The sequence below is a fragment of the Perca flavescens genome, chromosome 21 (genome assembly GCF_004354835.1).
Source record: "Perca flavescens isolate YP-PL-M2 chromosome 21, PFLA_1.0, whole genome shotgun sequence".
Classification (NCBI taxonomy): Eukaryota; Metazoa; Chordata; class Actinopteri; order Perciformes; family Percidae; genus Perca; species Perca flavescens.
The window spans coordinates 24,899,850-24,919,421 of record NC_041351.1 but is presented as its reverse complement, the minus strand read 5'-3'; positions in this window follow the sequence as shown (position 1 = coordinate 24,919,421).

Here is a 19,572-nt window from a genome sequence, read left to right as displayed (position 1 = left end):
CACTTTATTTATTCAAAGTAAATAATTCTTATAATAATTCTTAGGATGGGGTGCCGATCAGGGTGGGTCTTTTCATTCAACTGTCTGTAGTCGATGCAAAGTCGAATAGAGGGGTCCTTCTTCCTTACAGCATTCACAGCGTACAACCAGCCAAGTACAGTTTTGTTCTGCAGTCTAATGTCACTGTCTGTGACTGGGTTTCATTTACCTGTGCTGGTCTGCTTAATTTTAGATGGCTTGTCATAATCTTTACTTGTCTTTGCTTGGCTGAGACTAACAACGTTTAGTGAGATTCTGGAGGGCTTCACAAATTACTTTACCTTCATCAATCTTCTCCAGTATAAGACTGGGCTTTGCTGTGTGGCTCTTGTTTTTCTTTGCACAACCAACCTGCTCAACTTCACTGTGCTCCTCCTGAACCATGGACACCTTTACCCCTTTTTGCTTGGTAACAGATGATCATTTACTTCTCCTCTCCAGTTCCACACTGTAGACAGTGCTCATTTTCTCAAGTAACACATCATCCTGTACAGAGGGATCCTGCAGGTACTGTAAGGCTTGATATCTCCGCATACAGCATCATGTCATCATGTCAATTGCAATCCTGTCAGAATTGTGTGCAAAAACTGGGTCTGTACAAGCTCAGGATTATACTTAAGATCCACCTTGGCTCTCTCTGATGCGGACAGGACTTTCTGTCTGAGGTCCATGATGCGGATCAGAAACTGGTCTGGACTGCACGGATCAGCAAATTATACAGTTCTGTCGCATCTTTCTCAAATAAATGAGTCCTAAAGACCTCCCTTAAAGAGCTGAGTGATAATTTGTCTGCTCTCTAAATAGCTTTTCAATTTAATTTCAGCAGTAGACTGGATAACTGCTTCAACAATCTTACTTTCATCATAGCCTTTTTTTAGTCCATGTTCAATTTGTTGTTCAAGGCTGGTGAAATTCAGTTTGTCCTTTTGTCCCACTTTACCAATTTGACCAATGATTGTAAAATCTTTTCTGTACATGGGGTGGAGATTCAGCTGGCCTCTGGCTTGCATTGAGTCTCTCTCTGAGCCCGCTATGCTGTTTACCCCAAATATGTAACCGGCTGTGGAACGGTTCCGAAACGGCGGCGGAGTCATTAAGTTTCCATTAGTGTTAATGTGTGCATTTCCATCGGTTGCATAACGGCTGCATTCCGACTCCGGCACAGCTCCGGCGGTCCGCAGCCCTACGGAGCAGATACGCAGAGCTTCTATTTTTGGTGGACGCTGGAGAGCTCCGCAGCAATTCAGCACACGGCAGATAGTGCCGGACAGGAAATCGAGCACAGAAACAAAATAAATATCCGGTTAATTTTCAAAATAAAATACACCATGCTCACGGCGGATCATATTTCCCTGCACTACACCTTGAAAACACAGCACAGAGCTGTTTCCCTTCTACTCCTCTGGATGGAAACTAACTGTTGTTGGTTTTGTGTTTATATTCTACGTGAATTCGCGAGAACTTGTGGGTCCTCGTGACTACAGCTGTCAGTCATGGCCGCAGTCGTTCCGCAACATATCCGGACCTGGTGGGTATTGACGGACGGCGGAGCACGCAGCAGACACGCAGCAGAGCCGGTCTGCAGCCGTTACCGGCAATTTCCACTGGATGCGGAACGTCTCCGGAATGTCGACGGAGTAATTAGGTTTCCATTAAAGTCAATGTGTGTATTTCCACTGACTGCGGAACATCTGCGTCCCTACTCCGTCCCAGTTCCGTCAGTCCGCAGCCCTCCGCAGCAGATACGCAGAGCTTCTATTTTTGACGGACGACGGAGAGCTCCGCAGCAATTCAGCACAATTCAGATAGTGCGGGACAGGAAGTCGAGCACAGAAACAAAATAAATATCCGGTTAATTTTCAAAATAAAATACACCATGCTCACGGCGGATCATATTTCCCTGCACTACACCTTGAAAACACAGCACAGAGCTGTTTCCCTTCTACTCCTCTGGATGGAAACTAACTGTTGTTGGTTTTGTGTTTATATTCTACGTGAATTCGCGAGAACTTGTGGGTCCTCGTAACTACAGCTGTCAGTCATGGCCGCAGTCGTTCCGCAACATATCCGGACCTGGTGGGTATTGACGGACGGCGGAGCACGCAGCAGACACGCAGCGGAGCCGGTCTGCAGCCGTTACCGGCTATTTCCACTGGATGCGGAACGTCGACGAAGTAATTAGGTTTCCATTAAAGTCAATGTGTGTATTTCCACTGACTGCGGAACGTTTGCGTCCCTACTCCGTCCCAGTTCCGTCAGTCCGCAACCCTCCGCAGCAGATACGCAGAGCTTCTATTTTTGACGGACGACGGAGAGCTCCGCAGCAATTCAGCACAATTCAGATAGTGCGGGACAGGAAGTCGAGCACAGAAACAAAATAAAACATCCGGTTAATTTTCAAAATAAAATACACTGTGCTCTACTCCTCTGGATGGAAACAAACTGATGTTGGTTTTGTGGTTCTATTATACGTGAATTTGTGAGATCTTGGGTCCTCGTGACTACAGCGGTCAGTCATGGCCGCAGCCGTGCCGCAAAAAAATCCGGACCTGGTGGGTATTGACGGACAGCGCAGCACGCAGCCAATATGCAGCGGAGCCGGTCCGCAGACGTTCTGCATTCAGTGGAAATCCGGAGTTAGTCTCTGTGGTGACAATGCCAGTACAGGTGCAGTACTATCTTGCGTCAGCAGAGGGCGCATCGCTACCGTCTCTGGCTGCCCAGGAATCTCCTCCTGTAATGCTGTTGCGGCCACTCCGCCGGCACCCTCGCACTCCTTTATGAAGGTGTTGATAAAATCAAAAGTGGCTAAAAGCACTGACAGTCCGCTATCTTCTAAACCTGTAACGTCCTCACTCTCCAGGTGAGCCGAGGCTTATTCTGGCTCACTTATTTGCATCCTCCCTGGGGTGCACTCCTAACTCGTCAATCACTGCACTGAGATCAAGTTTGCTTTCAACATCGACCAGCAGAAATTCCCACTCATTGTCCATGTTCACTCAGTCCTTATATTACTCACAATTTGAACACACACACACACACACACACACACACACACACACACACACGCACACATACACATCCGAACTGAGATAAAATAGTAATGATAATAATCTTTAGAATGTAATTCCCCATACCTCTATTGAAAACATTTATGTTGTTTTGGTAGATTGATAGAAGTCCGCAAGGGACTATATTGTGTTACGTTACTGCTATCAACAGCAATGTGCAAGATTATCTTAAATAATGACTGTTGAGAAAAATATCCACTTTTATATTTGTTACAAGATGTTTATTTATTTTGGTATGGCCACCTGGGATACCTTCACCACACAGCATAAAGTAAGTACCAGTCTTGGCTACTTGACGTAGACACATCTCTTCAAATGGATAACAAAAAAGTATCGTCAACACAAAAAAAAACATAAGTTGGGGCTAAGGTCATATAAATGGTTTGCCAGGTGCGATGTCTATACTAGAAAATGGGGAAAGTACCTGAGCTTTTTGGAGGGTTCCTAAAAAGCTTTGTGCTGAGGAGAGACATGTATGATGGGCAAATGGTGTTGTCATTTATACATATGTTTAGTTGGTTTATGGCTTATTGTCTATTTTGTTACTATTTTGTTGAATGGTCTTGAATATTGTAGTTACTGTGTCATCTTTTCTTGATTTGTCTGGATGGGTGGTGATGACGGGGGTGGGGGGGTGTTCATGCGAGTTGTATGTTTTGTATATTAAAAAAAACAATTGCTAATCACAAACAGATAATATATAAATGTGTTGGGTAATTACAATAACATAAAAAGTTATCTGTTTGTAGTGGATAATGTAGAGTTTAATAATGATGCTGTTGTCACTTCTGCTGAATTCAATGAAGCAATATTGAAGTTAAGAGATAATAAGGCCTGTGATGTAGTTAATATTACAGCTGAACATCTTAAACTTGCCAGTAAGAAACTGTGCCCTCTGGTAGCTATGTGCTACACAGGTTTTTTTGTTCATGGAGCATTACCTGATTCTAGGCTCTCTGTTGTGCTAGTACCAGTTATTAAAGATAAAGTGGGGAAACTGAACAGCTCAGATAATTACAGGCCAATAGCTCTGGCCAGTGTTATGTCCAAAGTGCTGGAGACAGTTCTATTGTGTAGACTTGAGAGGTACGTCTTGTCTACCGATAACCAATTTGGTTTTAAAAGAAAGCATGGCACTGATTTATGTATTTTTGCACTAAAGGAAATTTTAGAGAAATATAATAGGCAAAATTCCACAATGTTCATGTGCTTCATTGATGCTTCTAAAGCATTCAATCGTGTTAATCATGAGAAATTATTTTTTAAATTGTGTAAAAGTGGGGTCCCTGGTATTTTAATAAGAATCTTAAAGGTTTAATGATACTCGCATCAGACAATGAGAGTGAGATGGGGGAATGTTACATCTGTTCCCTTCCAAGTGACCAAGGGTGAATTTTTTCTCCTTTTATTTTTAATATGTATATGAATGATTTGTCTTTGATTTTAAATGCATGTGATACAGGTTGTAGGGTTGGTGACTCACTAATTAATCACCTTATGTACGCACATGATTTGGTCATTTTTAGCCCATATAGTGCTGGTCTCCAACAGCTTCTGAGAATATGCACACAGTATGGTGCTAATTTTGATGTAAAATACAATGCCAAAAAGAGTAAGATCATGATTATCAGGAGTAGAGAAGACTGACAGTCAACTTTCCCTGACTTCTATCTGTCTGGCACTGCACTTAGGGTGTGCAGTGAGATTACATACTGTATTTGGGCCATATTATTGCAAATGACCGGTCTGATGATAAGGATATCTATATGCAGCCTCGGTATGTTCGTATGCTCAAGCGAACATGCTGTGTCGTAAGTTTAGCATGTGCTCTGTATTTGTGAAGATCTCACTGTTCAGAGCGTATTGTACACCTTTGTATACTGCCTACCTGCGGTGTCGTTATAAGCAAGGCAGCATTAGAAAACTCATAGTGGCTTATAATGACAGCATGAGGCTGCTGCTGAGAGCTCTAAGAAGCTCCAGTGCAAGCCATATGTTTGTCAGTGTCTGGGTACCTACCTGCTCTGCTGTTTTACGTAACCTGATGTATAGATTTATTTGTAGGGTATCTGAGTCAGAAAATGACTTGATTACTGTTTTGGCTAACCCTGTACGCAGTTCTGTCAGATTTACTTCCAGACTGTGGAACCATTGGCGAACATGTCTGTATGTCAGACACTGAACTTTGTGGAAGTTTTTGTATTTTTGTGTTTTATGTTATACTCTGTGTGTGTTTTTTTTATTGTGATATGGATCCCCCTGGGTCTGAAATAAAGTTTATATATACTTACATAAAACTCTAAAATACTATGGGATTTCAGCCACACAAAAGTGTGTGCTCAGTGACCTACTTTTCAGTGAGCTGATTTTGAAAAAAAAAAAAAAAAAAAAGGACAAATCTCATCCCCCTTCCTTTCACTCTTCTCTTATTTATTTTTGGTAGGTTGAAGGGAGTCTCAGGTGGCAGGGCACAATCGCCAATTACACAGCGGATAGGAATAACAGGAAAGCAAGAACAGTCATAGGGGGAGATCAAATCAAAGCCAGGCTGTTACCGAGAAGTGAAACCAAAGGCAAATGGAACAGATAGGTATTTTGTCTCTGAGAGCCACTTTTCTACCCGCAGAATACATCTGCCCAATATCAGCCGAAAGTAGAGCAACAGCTGGAGAGATACGGATGGGATGTAAATTCTGATATGCAGACTCAGCAGATGTATTTCTTATGAGATCAGAACACCTAGTTGGCTGCTTAATAAAGTAAAATCAAATTATTAAGAGTCAAATCTCAGACAATGTAATAAATAATTGTGTCATAAGCTTTAGTTGTTTATTTAGATCAAATATGCTCTAACGTTTTCACATGACAGCTTAAAAAATTATACGGGTACAGTGTGACGAGACACTCAGCTCACGAGATGATTTTAACAATATTTTAAAGAAAATTTAAATGACAACATATGACTGCAAAAAATAGTCTTTTATTCAATCAAAAGTAACTAAATGAAAAAAAGCACTGTGAAAGGTTTTGCCACAAACTCAAATGGCTTCTCTCCTGTATACCTAACAAACATCTTCAGACATAACAACTTTGGCATTTTCACTGGGAATCCAAAATGCTGCCACACAAATGATTTAAAAGTGGCGGGTAGGGTTGGGTACTGTTCACATTTTTACCAATGCAGATACAGGTACCTGAAATTTGGTGCTGGTACCCAATGGTACCCTTTCCCTCTGTAATAACAAAAAAAATACTTCAGTTGTAAAAATAATTCCAAACATATTTATCCTATTTACTTAGATCATTGTTATTTATTTAGAACATTTAAAAGGTGCACTATGAGTTCCTGCATGGTTTTGGCGCAATTTCATTTTTGTCTCAAATTGTAGGCTCTCCTTGATCCGCTAGCTGCCTGCCCCCTGAATAACTGTGAAAAAGCCAGGTCTTGGGAGACAACACAGGGGTCGTAAATGTTTTTCACAGTGTATTCAGGCATTCAGAGATGCCTGCAATTTGAGACAAAAATGACCCCAATGCGTCATCAGATATTCAGGAAACATGCTAAGTTGAACTACTTTCTTTTCTGACAACAATACTAATGACAGTATTGACTTGAGCAGGGCGTAGCAGGGTGTAGCGGGTAATAGCAGGGCACCTAGCAGGACCACGGCGACAGCTTTAGGTGCCACCCTAATCCAACAGTCAGAATCACTGTAAGTGACTCTGAAAAATTTCCATCATCTGTAGCTGCTGTAATCCTATAAAAACTAGTAATATGCAGAGGTTCAGTCCTCAACGCAGCGGCTCGGGTCTGACCTTCAGCCATTTGCTGCATGTCTTCCCCCTCTCTCTCCAGCTGTCCTGTATATTAAAAGGCTAAAATAGCCAAACATGTTTCTTAAAAAACAAAAACAAAATTGAATATAAAAACTCTGACCAATCAAAACACATACATAATGAGTTAGATCAATGATATTGGTACTAAATATTAGTGCCAGAGAAATGGTAACGGTACTGTCGTTCACTGTGGCTGTCTTTCTATATTTTCTTTCAAGGAAAATCACTGCCAGAGTAGTTTGCCACAGCTGATGATACTGCCACATGCAGAGCCAGATGTGTCTGCCAACACTGGAACCCTGGACAAAGTTTTGAATACAAGTTTTGCACCACATTGGTTGTAATTATTTTTGGCAGCATGTACAGATATGAGATATAATGTATTGATAGTTGTAATAACATACATGGAAAGTAATTTTTTATTTTAACAAAATATAAAAACAAAGGTTACGTTGTACAGTTAATTCCTCCTGGGAATAAATAAAAAGGGAAACTATGTAAATTGTGTAGTTGTATGTAAAATGAATGAGTTCGGATTAGTTCAATCCCAGTCTTCCTCTGCTCTGCTCTAAATCAGACGCAGAGAAGAGCCTCGCTTTGAAGTGCATGTCTGTTTGGGGGAGCCAGGGGGAGGCGTTAGACAATGCTCAGGGGAGATGCAACTTTTAAATCTTGCTAGCTTCTCAACCTTACCAACCCTGCCTTTAAAGGTACTACTATATCACTTTTTACATATCTACATACACATATATTTAAAATTACTTTTAAAGGTTATTGGTAACATGCAAGTCATTATAACAGTCAAGACTAGCGACAAAGCACAAAGTAGTATCGCAGGAGGAGCACTTTAATGGTGTGTTTGCATGACGCTGTCTGCACTTCAGCCGACCAGCAGTGCTGTGCTCAGCGTGTAGCAGGAGGTAATCCAGATGTGGCTGTGAAGGGAGACCCGCACGTTCCCTCCGGCTGTCCCTCGGCGTGTGAGGCGTCCTTTCCCCGTTGTTTTTTTCTTAACCCAACCTCCGCCATCCCGTTATTGTCGGGCGTCCCCCGCGGCCGTCTCATGACGCGTAAGGCGCTGATCTCCCGGCATCTGAGGCGTCCTCCCCCGCCATCTCCACCATTTCGTGCTGGCCACCATGAAAAAAAAAGATAAAAATGTCCCCGTGAACACGAATCAATAGATTAAAATAACGTGACCATTTCACGAATTGCCGTGAGAACGTGTATATAGTGTTTCCCACAGGTTGAGAATTTACTTGTGGTGGTGGGTGGCACAGGATGAGACGGCACGGCGTGTGATGGCTGGGTTCGATGTGCCCTAACATTGTTGAATATCGCAATAATGATAATACTTGTGATAACTTGTTCAAATGTACTCAGTTCTGCCTTTCTGCTGCTTTCAGTATTCTGCTAAAATACAAATTTCTCGTTGTATTTTGGGGATCCTGAACATGCTGTTCTGTACTAAACATGTCCTTTTGCACTTATTAAGATCTCATCTGAGCAGATTTCTGTTATTCAAACAACTCTGAGTAGTAGTTTACGTTTACAGTCTATTTAATAACATTACGGGATTCATTCAGGCTCAAGTCCATAAATACAGTTAATGGATACAGGCACGGAGAACTAAAGGCTCGGTTAGCAACGATTAAATCCAATTGGCGTTAAGCTCCAGTCAGCTCCATTATAAAGATATGGAGTGGAGGAGGCTGCCACGGACAGAGGTAACAACTAAACTCTGATGAATGACACAGTATTTCCTTTAGGATTTTCTTTAGCAGTGGGGGCAGGTCCGAACACAGGTCCGTACCCCCCCCCATGATACGGAACTGACACTTCGCTGCAACACAAAGTAATAGGCTATATTTATTCACCTATTCACACACAGTGAGGCATATTTTCAGTTGTGATTGAACTGTATTTCTTTAGTTACTATATAGGCCAACTTTGATCTTGACATATAGGCTAAGCATTCTGCAGCAAATAACAATAAACCCACTATTAATTACATTATCTTAATGCAGTGTCACTACTTCAGCATGTAAATAATGCACCTAAAATACAAATGTGAGCAATCGCTATTATATCGAATCAACAGCCACATGCAATTTAGCTTGCAGGTAAAGAATACAAACAATAAATATCACCAGTTAACTTAATTTAAATTTGCAAGACCAGGCTGAAATGAACTGACAACAAAAGTTATCATACCACTTAAAGTTCTAAAGTACACACAATCTCAACTGGCTAGTTATCCTTGTGTGTCCGCGCTATTATCCAGCATTCACTCTAACAATGCAGCCTTATTCACGAGGGGGAGGGGCTGTAGGCAGCTGGTCTGTGTGTGCTATAAAAAATACAGTTTTTGGAAAAAAAAATTAATTCAGAATTTATATACCTGGGTGGGTCTCAATCTACCTGGGCGGGGCGGGTTACTACGGGGAGATTTTGAGACCAGAATGTTGACCTTGGGAATCCAATTCTGTATGGTTGGTGGTCACAAAACAGGATTGGACTTGTAAAAAAATGGTCCACAAAGACCTTATAACCAGTGCCCAGCAACTGCACATCAATTAGCTCCATCAGCTCCTCATAACTCAGCCCCTTACCACTGGCACTTTCCCTCATACACAAACATAACCGGAGTCTGCCAGAACAAAGAGTTTATAACCCCAGCGACCAGTGCAGGCTTTTGAGGCAACCATTCCCTCATCAATGGCGATTTCCTGGCCAGGGTTATACTTTATTTTTCAGGAGGCCCTTATCTCCTCGTTTTATATTACCAAGATGGTAGTAGGTTCCTATGCCTCTCCTTTCATCATTAGAAGCATCCCGACAGAGCTGCTTAGGTGAAGGGACTGGGAGTTCCTGAGGAACCTTTTCATTACAAGCCTCGGGAACAGCAAGCTGAACAGATAACTCCCACACCAGTAATCAGTATAGTCAAAACATATATGAATCACATATTAAAATGAATTTCTCCCTACTGATACTTCCTGAAATGTGATTAAATTTGAGTTAAAACTGGTAAGGCATGGTTTGGTCAGTGCCCAGAACAACTCATTTCTAACACACAATGATATAAATGCAGTCTGTATAGATCTTTAATATTGAAAAAAAAGCTGTTATGAAAACTTTTCAATGGTCTTTATTAACAGTGACACACTGGGATTACAGTGCCAACAGCTATAAACCCTAATCTTAAAGAGGATTGTGTTTTTAAAAGATAAAGTTTGAATGAATTAGTGACAAGATAGGAATATCTTTCACAATTTGACATTTTCACACACGTGTCATGCCTCAATACATACATTCTTACACAATTGCTATTGTAATATGGGAATTATGTCACCAACAAACAAGTGTACACATCTGACTGAGTTGCCCCTTTACATTCAAAGAAACAAGGAACCGTGTATAAGTGCAAGCTCTGAGCATACGCGAGTACTGCCTATATTTTGAGTAAACTCGATTAGAAAATTGCTAAATACACAAAATGTCAACAAAAATGAGTGGAATGTAAACTTAAAATGCCTTTATGGCTTACTTACATCACGGTTTTGTTAAGTACTTTCCGTGGGATACTGGAGCTCAGTAATTTACAGCATTTACAGCAACCACTGTTATAGTTAAAGCTGCTATAGGTAAGATTGTGAAGAGCCAGGACTTTGCTAACAAATTTGAACATCGACAACTTCTCAGTCCCTCCCCCCTTTCTGCTGAAGTCCAAACTCCTAAGCCCCTCCCACACAAGGGAGTTTGACAGAACTGCCGGCATGTCAGACAACATTTTCAATAACTAAACAATAACACAATGTTAACTTTACTCACCAACAGTAGCGTTAGCCATTTCAGCATCATATCAGACCGACCACTGTGCAAACGTTACTATCATCCTCACCAACGTAGCTTTGTGGACTTTTGACTACTAATAACCAAGTGAAAGAGAAATCATTCATGGTAATTATGTTACCTGTCGAGAAGAAATGTGGCTACGTCTGCATCGTTCTTCAGATCTATTAAATCCCAGAGCTCACGCCACCTCCGAAAAGCCACTCCAATATTCACAGAGTTTTGGGAAACTTTTCTGCAGCTCGTGCGCGGGGAAGGGGGAGGGGAGAACCCTATTATATGCGTGTACGTGCCTGAGCAGTGATTGACATGCAGATAGACACCCCCTGTGGCCCTGATTGGAGAAAATCAACCAGGAGTGGTGGAATTTTGCCAATCGCAGTACAGGCTGTAGGTGGTGCCAGAGGAGCTGGATTTTTTTTATTTTACATAATTCACGTAGTTCTACTGGAACACTTTGCTAAGTGTGCAAAAACGGACTGAGGACGCCAAAGCCGGCAGCTTTCAAGCGGCTAATCAGAGGCCCAGTACTCCTAACACCTGCCCTGATGACACCTACTCTGCGGGCACCCTCAACCACCAGCAGTCCTATGATGGTACCCACCTGGCCATATTCCCTGGGACCCGTGGAGGCCGAAGACGGAGAAAAGGACAATATGGCTCCCGACCCCATGCTCTGCTTCAGCCTCTCTTCAGCCCAGAATCCTGGCTAGCTAGCATACCCCCTGAATCCAGGGCAGCTAGCAGCCTCTCCGAGCCCCGGCTAGCTAGTACCTTCCCTGAGCCCCGGCTAGCTAGCAACCTCCCAGAGTCCAGGTTAGTTAGCAGTTCCCCTGACTCCAGGCCAACTAGCAGTTCCCCTGGCTCCAGCCTAGCTAGCATTCCCCCTGGCTCCAGGCTAGCTAGCAGCCTCTTTGCACCCCAGCTAGCTAGCAGCTCCCCTGAGTCTAGGCTAGCTAGCAGCTCCCCTGAGTCTAGGCTAGGTAGCGACCTCCCAAACTCCAGGCTGGCTAGCAGCCTTCCTGATTCCCCACTAGCCGGCAGCCTCTCTAGTGTCCCTGAGCTCTCTAGTGTCTCCGAGCTCTCTAGCGTCCCCGAGTTGTCTTAGCAGCCCTCCAGAACCTCGGCCGGCTAGCGGCCGCCCAGAATCGCCGCTGACGTGCAGCCGCCCAGAATCGCCGCTGACGTGCAGCCACCCAGAGTCTACGTCGACTGACCTCCCAGAGTTTTCATCGCCCAACCTCCCAGACCTCCCAGAGTCTTCGTCGCTCCCGACCTCCCAGAGTCTGCGTCGACTGACCTCCCTGAGTCTGCGTCAACCGCTCTCCCAGAGTCTACGCTCATTTGCCAACCAGAGACTTTGCCGTGTTTTGTCGGCAGTCCAGCCAACTCCTGTACCCCGTGTTTTGTCGGCGGTCCGGCCGACTACTGATCCTGTTGCCTTGTTGGCAGACACTGGCTCAGCTGACCCGTCTCCTGTCTCCGGCTCAGCTGACCCGTCTCCTGTCTCCAGCTCAGCTGACCCATCTCCTGTCTCCAGCTCAGCTGACCCGTCGACTGTCTCCAGCTCGGCTGACACGTCGTCTGCCTCCAGCCCAGCTGCCCCTTCACCTGCTCGGCCTGCTTGGCTTCCAGAGAGAGTCAACCATTGATGGTCTTCAGAAGGGTTTCGCCTTCACCGATGGCCTCCAGAAGGGATTCGCCGACAGTCTTCAGAGAGGTTTCACCTTCGCAGTCGGCCGGCAGAAGGGACTCTCCTTCGCCGCTGGCCTTCGGAGGGGATTTGCCTTCGCGGACGGCCTCCTGAAGGGTTCTGCCTGAGCCGTCCTGTTCGGCCTCCAGAAGGGATTCACCTTCGCAGTCGGTCTTCTGATGGGTTTCACCTTCACAGACGGCCTCCAGAGGGGATTCGCCTTCGCCTCTGGCCTTCTGATGGGTTTCGTCTTCGCCGCCGGCCTTCTTCGGCCCTCTGTTCTCTGTGCTCCCCCAGTGCTCTCTGTTCCCTGTCCTATGTGGCCTCTCCTTTCCCTAGCTCCGTTTGACTTTTTTGGTCAAAGCTACAGTATACACATTTATGTTAAGTACCTAGTTGGTATGACGTTAGATTATTGAAAGGCAAACCATGCAATGACAAAATGCACAGATTCATCTCTGCAGTTCATGGAAGTGTACAGACCACTGTCTGTCCTTCCTCTTTTTGTTTGTTTCTTGCGTGTGCTGTGGCTTCCATTTAATGTTTTGTACTAAGTACAGTAGACCAAAACAATGTTATGTAATGGAAAAGTAAAAGCAAATGGAACCTGCTAAGTGTTAATACTGTGCTTCTTTTTCTATAATTTTAGGACAACGTTCCTCAAGACATAGATGATGATGTTCACTCCCATGGACTAACGGAAGGGCAAAGTTGCATGTCGATTCTCTCTTTTGCATTGAGACACAACACTACAGGTGTATTGACAGAAGACCTGCTGAAACTTCTATAGTTACATTCTATATACAAGTGCAGTTCCAGCAAGCAAGTATTTTTTGGAGAAACCATTAGGTGGTATTGTAGATCAATTAAAACGCCATCATTACTGTAGAGTATGTACTAAGTACCTCGGGACTTGACAATCACAAGAAGAAACACATGTGTCATGTTCCTCTTCCACAACAGTAAAAGCCAGCTTACAGGAAGGACAATTCTTTATCAGTATTCCTTTAAAGGATCAACTGAAGGATATTCTTGAGAATCAATGAATGCATGATTTCTGTTTTCGTGCTGATGACAGTAGTAGTCAGAGGTGTATAGAGTACTAGAGACCCATACTTGAGTAGAAGTATAAGTGCTCTATCAAAAAAGTGACTTGAGCAGAAATTGAAGTGCTCTTTAAGCACCCGACTTTAATTCTTCTACTTAAGTATTCAAAAATTTTCTTACTTAAGTATTGCAAGTAGTAGTTTAAAAATGTACTACTCAAGTACTAAAAATAAAATTACAAGTATTGTATTATGTAGTTATTAAAGAAAGCAGTCAAATTTTGAATATCATATTGTTGGAGTTCAACTTTTTACTTGGTATTAAGGCAGTCACAAGCTGTACATTGCTGGATATGAAGGAAGTTTCTGAAATAAACCCAAAAACATCATCAAAATGTACCAAAAAGGTACATTAATGTCACAGCTGTTATAACTATTATCTGATACAACAGTGGGTTATTAATCATTTATTAACAAATACTGAAATAAAATGTGTGATGTAGTGGAAAGTTAGCAAGCTAGCAAAATACAGATAAACTAGCAGCTTCACATCACAGGGTCAAACGGTTAACATTCAGTACTCACTGCAGACTGAAACAACTCAGGAATAGCTTAATATGCTGCAATAATAGCTAAATAGAAAGAGTACAAACTTACATCGTCTCTGACTTCTGAACAGGCAATCGCCGTAATGAAAAGAAACGCGAGGCGAGCTCTGGGATTTCTTACGTAACTAATCATCTAACGTAACTAACGTAGCCGTAACTACACAAACTGTAACCTACACACAGTCTCCGTAGCGTGAGGAATTCACAACAGTAACGAGTAAAGATGCAGCACATAAATTTATCAGAGTAAAAGTATTTCATTCATCGAAAATATGTACTCAAGTAAAAGTGGAAGTAGGAAAAAAAATAATACTCCAGTAGAGTACAGATACAGCTTTTTAGTACTTAAGTACAGTAGTGAAGTAGTTCTACTTCGTTACTATACAGCTCTGGTAGTAGGCATGTAATAAATGATATACAGTATGTAATGGCACCTTATATCAGATCTTGAAATCAAACAGTGAAGACGATTTCCTCTCGCTTACCATTGTGATGGTGTACCAGTCTTTCAGTCTTCTAAATTAAATATTTGGCCAATACTGTGTTGTGTTAATGAGATAGCCCCTGAGAGTAGAGATAAGCGTGTACTTTTATGTGTTTTGTGGTTTGGATCCAAAAAGCCTGACATGACCTGCTACTTCCAGCCATTTGTGGAGGAATGTACTGACCTTTCACAAGCTGGTTTTGAGTGGCAGCATCCTAATGATCAGACAAGGAGACACGTAAAAGTGCATCCATTGTGCTGTGTGTGTGATGCAGTAGCTAGGCCATTACTACAGAATTTTAAGCAATTTAATGGTGAATATGGCTGTGGAGTCTACTTTCACCCTGGGGTGTAAATGAAAGGGAAAAAGAAACACGAGGGTTTACACATGTGCAGATGAAATCAATGGGATGGTCCCTGACGGCAATCATGGACAGACACCTCGTCTATAAAACCTCCAGGTATTGTTGCTCGAGTTCCACGATCTCTCACTGAACGCAGATTCTGGAAAGCCCACGAGTGGCAACAATGGCTTCTGTACCATAGCTTGCCAGTTCTAAAAGGCATACTTCCTCAGAAGTATCACTCTCATTGGGCATTACTGATTGAGGGCATAAGCATTCTGTTGGGGTCTGAGTTAATACAGAACAGATAAATCATGCCCATGAGGCATTAGTGTACTTTGTTGGAGACCTGTGTGCAGTCGCTATATGGGAAGGAGCACATGACATTTAATGTTCATTCTCTTCTGCATTTAAGCAAAAATGTTGTACATTGGGGTCCTTTGTGGGCCCACTCAGCCTTTATGTTTGAAGATTTCAATGGATACCTCCTGAAACAAGTAAAAAGTAGTCAAGCTGTACCACAACAAATATGCAAACGTGTGCTGTTATCCCGTGCTTTTCCACGTTTAGCAAAGCAATTCCTAACAAATGCACCTGAATAAGTTGCGGATTTCTGTAATGAAATGAGATCTGAAAAGCATCATGTCAAGAAGTTTACAAAGTTCACTGAGGTGACTGCCCTTGGTCCACCAAATGTAAGATTAATATCTGTTCGTGATCAAGCTTCCCTCCACACAGTTATAGAGGTTCCCACAAACTCTGTGGTAAATTACTACAAGGGAATTACTGTAAATGGAGAAGTTGTTCATGGTCATACAAAACAAAGAAACAATTATATTGTGCTTTTAAAAGATAGGGGTATTTTTAGAGTCTCCCACTTTATTGACATGGGTGATCAGTGTTTATACGCCATAGGAAACTATGGTAATTGCACTGTGCAGAAGTTAGCCAGAGGTTCTCTTATCAGAACTCCACTGAGCTACATGTCAACGGTCCACTTTCCCACAGGCTTTCATAAAGCCATAAACACTGCTCAGATAGTAAGACCATGTATGTATATTCAGTCAGTCCAGCTTGATTGTATGCCGGCTACTGAAGACATATTACTGTAAATGAATGTATGTGAACTAATTGTGAAGATGGTGACTTATTTATTTAGGGTTGTTAAACTGGAAAGTAACTAATTGCTTTTGCTGTTACGGTAATTTAATGTGAGAAACACTTAACTGTAAAATCTGTTACTATAATGAAACTGCACATTTTAGAGTAAAAAGTTTACTTGCATTACAAAATGTACATTTATTCTACATTTTGTAATGCATGTCATCAACATCAATGCATTTCAATGTATCATCCAAAAGGACACAAGTACAAGGTATAGTGGCAAAATCCTTTTTAAAGTCGCATCTTAATGAACTTGGGTCATGTAAACTTTTCAAAATTTAAAATGTAAATATGCAACTTGTATAATGTCAAATGCTAATTAGTGCACCATTTAAATCTTTGTACGGCAAGAACTGAGGGAGTGGGTCTTTTTTAAGGCTGCAGCTATTGATTATTTTAGTAATCGAGTATTCTACCGATTAATCGGATAAGAAATACTTAGTAAGAAATACTTTGTAAACAGCAATAGTAAATATTTATTATTGCTGTTTAAAACTTTTTATTGCAAAATTCCAAGACCCTTGCCTCTGGCTCTTTGCACTGGATATGCAAAAGAGCTGTTCACTGACCAGAGGGTAAATGTGATTGTACAAAGCTTACAGCAAGTCTATTCAACTACACTGTTCTGGAGGACACATTTTCAGAAGCCTAATACACAGTGAGGAGAAATAAGAATGCAGACATCACCGGCATGATGACGTCAATCACATGCATATTAAGTGGCCATGCTAGGGGGAGGAGACGGTTTGTCTTCGGCAGCAGCTAAGTTTCCAAAGATTAGTAGCAAACTAATAAACAGTTAGACTACAAACCGACAGCTTTCATGTTTGTTGGTAAAACATCGCTATTAGCAGAGTACCATTCTGTAGGCTAGTTGTGTAAAACAGCGCAGTGGACGAGAGCAGCAGACGAGACGAGAGCAGCAGACGTTTATTACCTTGTGTCGGGTTCGCTCCGTGGAATGGAGGAGTACACTGGATGTTTTCTACTGAGATGATGTAGCAGCATGTTTGCAGCTTAAAATTATCCCAAACTCTGTAGTTTTCTCTCACCTGTCTCTTCTTAGACCCTCACTATTTTCGTCTTCCTTCATTTATAATCTGGGCCGTCAGTCTTGTGTCCACCAAAGCGTCAACTTGTTGAGCGCTAGTAATAATCACCCGTGCGAAAACACAGTGAGACGTACAACCTTAATTACATTGATTTAACGAAGCTTCGAGGCAAAGAATTTTGCTTCAAGGATTTTTTGTAATCGAATTATTCGAGTTATTCAAGGAATCGTTTCAGCCCTTTGATAGTTGGAGTTTCGCGAGCCAGCCACCGAACTCCATTGGAAAAGAAATGGCCATTTAACATAAATGACTGATGATGAATGGCTTGTTAGCTAGCTAGCTAGCTAGCTAGGCTGTACTTCTGTGCTTTCGGCACCCTTAGTGTCTTAGAGCCCTCTGCCACTTTTTTTTTTTTTTTTTTTTTTTTTTAAAAAGACTACTTAGAATAATAATTTATCTGATATGGTTTTCCACAAAAAAAGTTAAATTATTTAATTAAAATCCTTAAAATGACAACTCCTTTTCCTTCATTAAAAAATCCATTATCTAATATTTAAATATTTTTGCATGAATTCATTTCATTTTTCACAGAGGGATGATTTTCATCTGTAGAAATGTGAAACTGAATGGCATTTCTCATATCTAAAACTTTGTGTTTTCCTTAGGTGCCGCCAAATGAGATGGCAGTGTAAAGTCTGTTCAGTACCTTGTCTCGATTATGATTGTCCATGCTCCTTTAAAACATTAAGTGCCCTCTGCACACATTTGTCAAGATATTATGCAGAGGATGAAGCTAAGGGGCCAGGAGTAGTCCTCTCTTTCACATATGTTATTTGCTCAGCTAAATATCCCACTGAAAAAGAATATTTCCAACACCTCAGCAATCACCTAAGGAGTCATAAAACCGTAGAGTGTGTTTTTGTTGGATGTACATTTAAGACAAATATATAAAGAACATTTTTTGTGCACAAAAGCAGAAAGCACAACCCTCAGTCACTTGAAGACTTAAAGCCAGAGGTCATTGGTGAACACCAAACTTTACCAAATGAAACTGATCCTTTAGTCCCAGGTGATAGTGATCATGATGATACCACTATAAATCCTCCAGTGGATATATCAAGTGAAATTCACCAAAGAATTGGCTCACTTCTCTTGAAGTTGGAAAGTGTGCACAACGTTTCTGGTAAATGTATTGAGGACTTGGTGGAGGAGCTTCATTTTATATACACCGCTTCTGCTCCAGTAATCCATCAGTTTGTCAATGCAAGTTTGAGAAAAATTTCAAACAAAATCCATTTTTTGCTGTAGATGAACCAAGAATAGCGTTAATTGATGATTTTGAGTTTGCAACCCTTTAGGGACGTCACGTAAGAAACAGAAGATCACTGCAGTTTATTGGATCATGGCAAATGTACCACCTCGACGGCGCTCTACTCTTCCTGCATTTAACTTGGCCATTCTCTGCGAAGCCGTTGATGTTAAAAGATTCAGCTATGATATGGTTTTAGAGCCTCTTTAAAGATCTGTCTGGGAACAAGGAGGAGTTTTTGTTGACTGTGCTGGAAAGAACATAAAAGGCACAGTATATTGTGTGGCAGCAGACAATCTTGGTGCACACTCTCTTGGTGGACTTGTTAAAAACTTCACTGGTCCTTACATTTGCAGGTTCTGCTTAGGATCTCAATCTGAATACTCTCAAAAGGAGGTACGCTGTGGGGAATTTCCACCTCAGACAGAGGAAACCCATAACTTGCATCTCAAAACTGTAGAAGATGACCCCACCTTGCCTCATTGCTATGGAGTCAAGAAAGCTTGCCCACTGACTAAGAAGCTGAGTCACTTCAGTTTTGTTAGAGGTTACCCTCCTGACATACTCCACGACCTATTTGAATGCATTGTCCCTAAAGAATTAGCACACCGTCTGAATACTTTCATTAAGAACAAATACTTCACATTAGCAGAAGTTAATGACTTAATAAAGCAATTTCTGTTTAAGTTTACAGACCGACAATCTTGACCGCCCTCTGTCCATCCCAGTAAAGTTTGGTAGGCATGGTACTATAGGAGGAAATGCTCATGAGAACTGGGCACTCATAAGGTCACTGCCACTAATCATTGGCCCAAGGATACCCTGCGATGATCCAGCGTGGCAAATTCTCATGACCCTTAAGGACATTGTAGAGCGTGTGCTAAGTGTTGCTTGTCTTGACTTAAAAATATCTGAGCATTGTCATAGACTGCAAGAAGTTTTCCCTCATTTAAGTTTGACACCCAAACACAATTTTTTGGAGCACTATCCTGCACTCATAGAAGCCTTTGGTCCTCTAGTTAGACTGTGGACTATGCGCTTTGAGGCCAAGCATAAATTCTTCAAGCGTG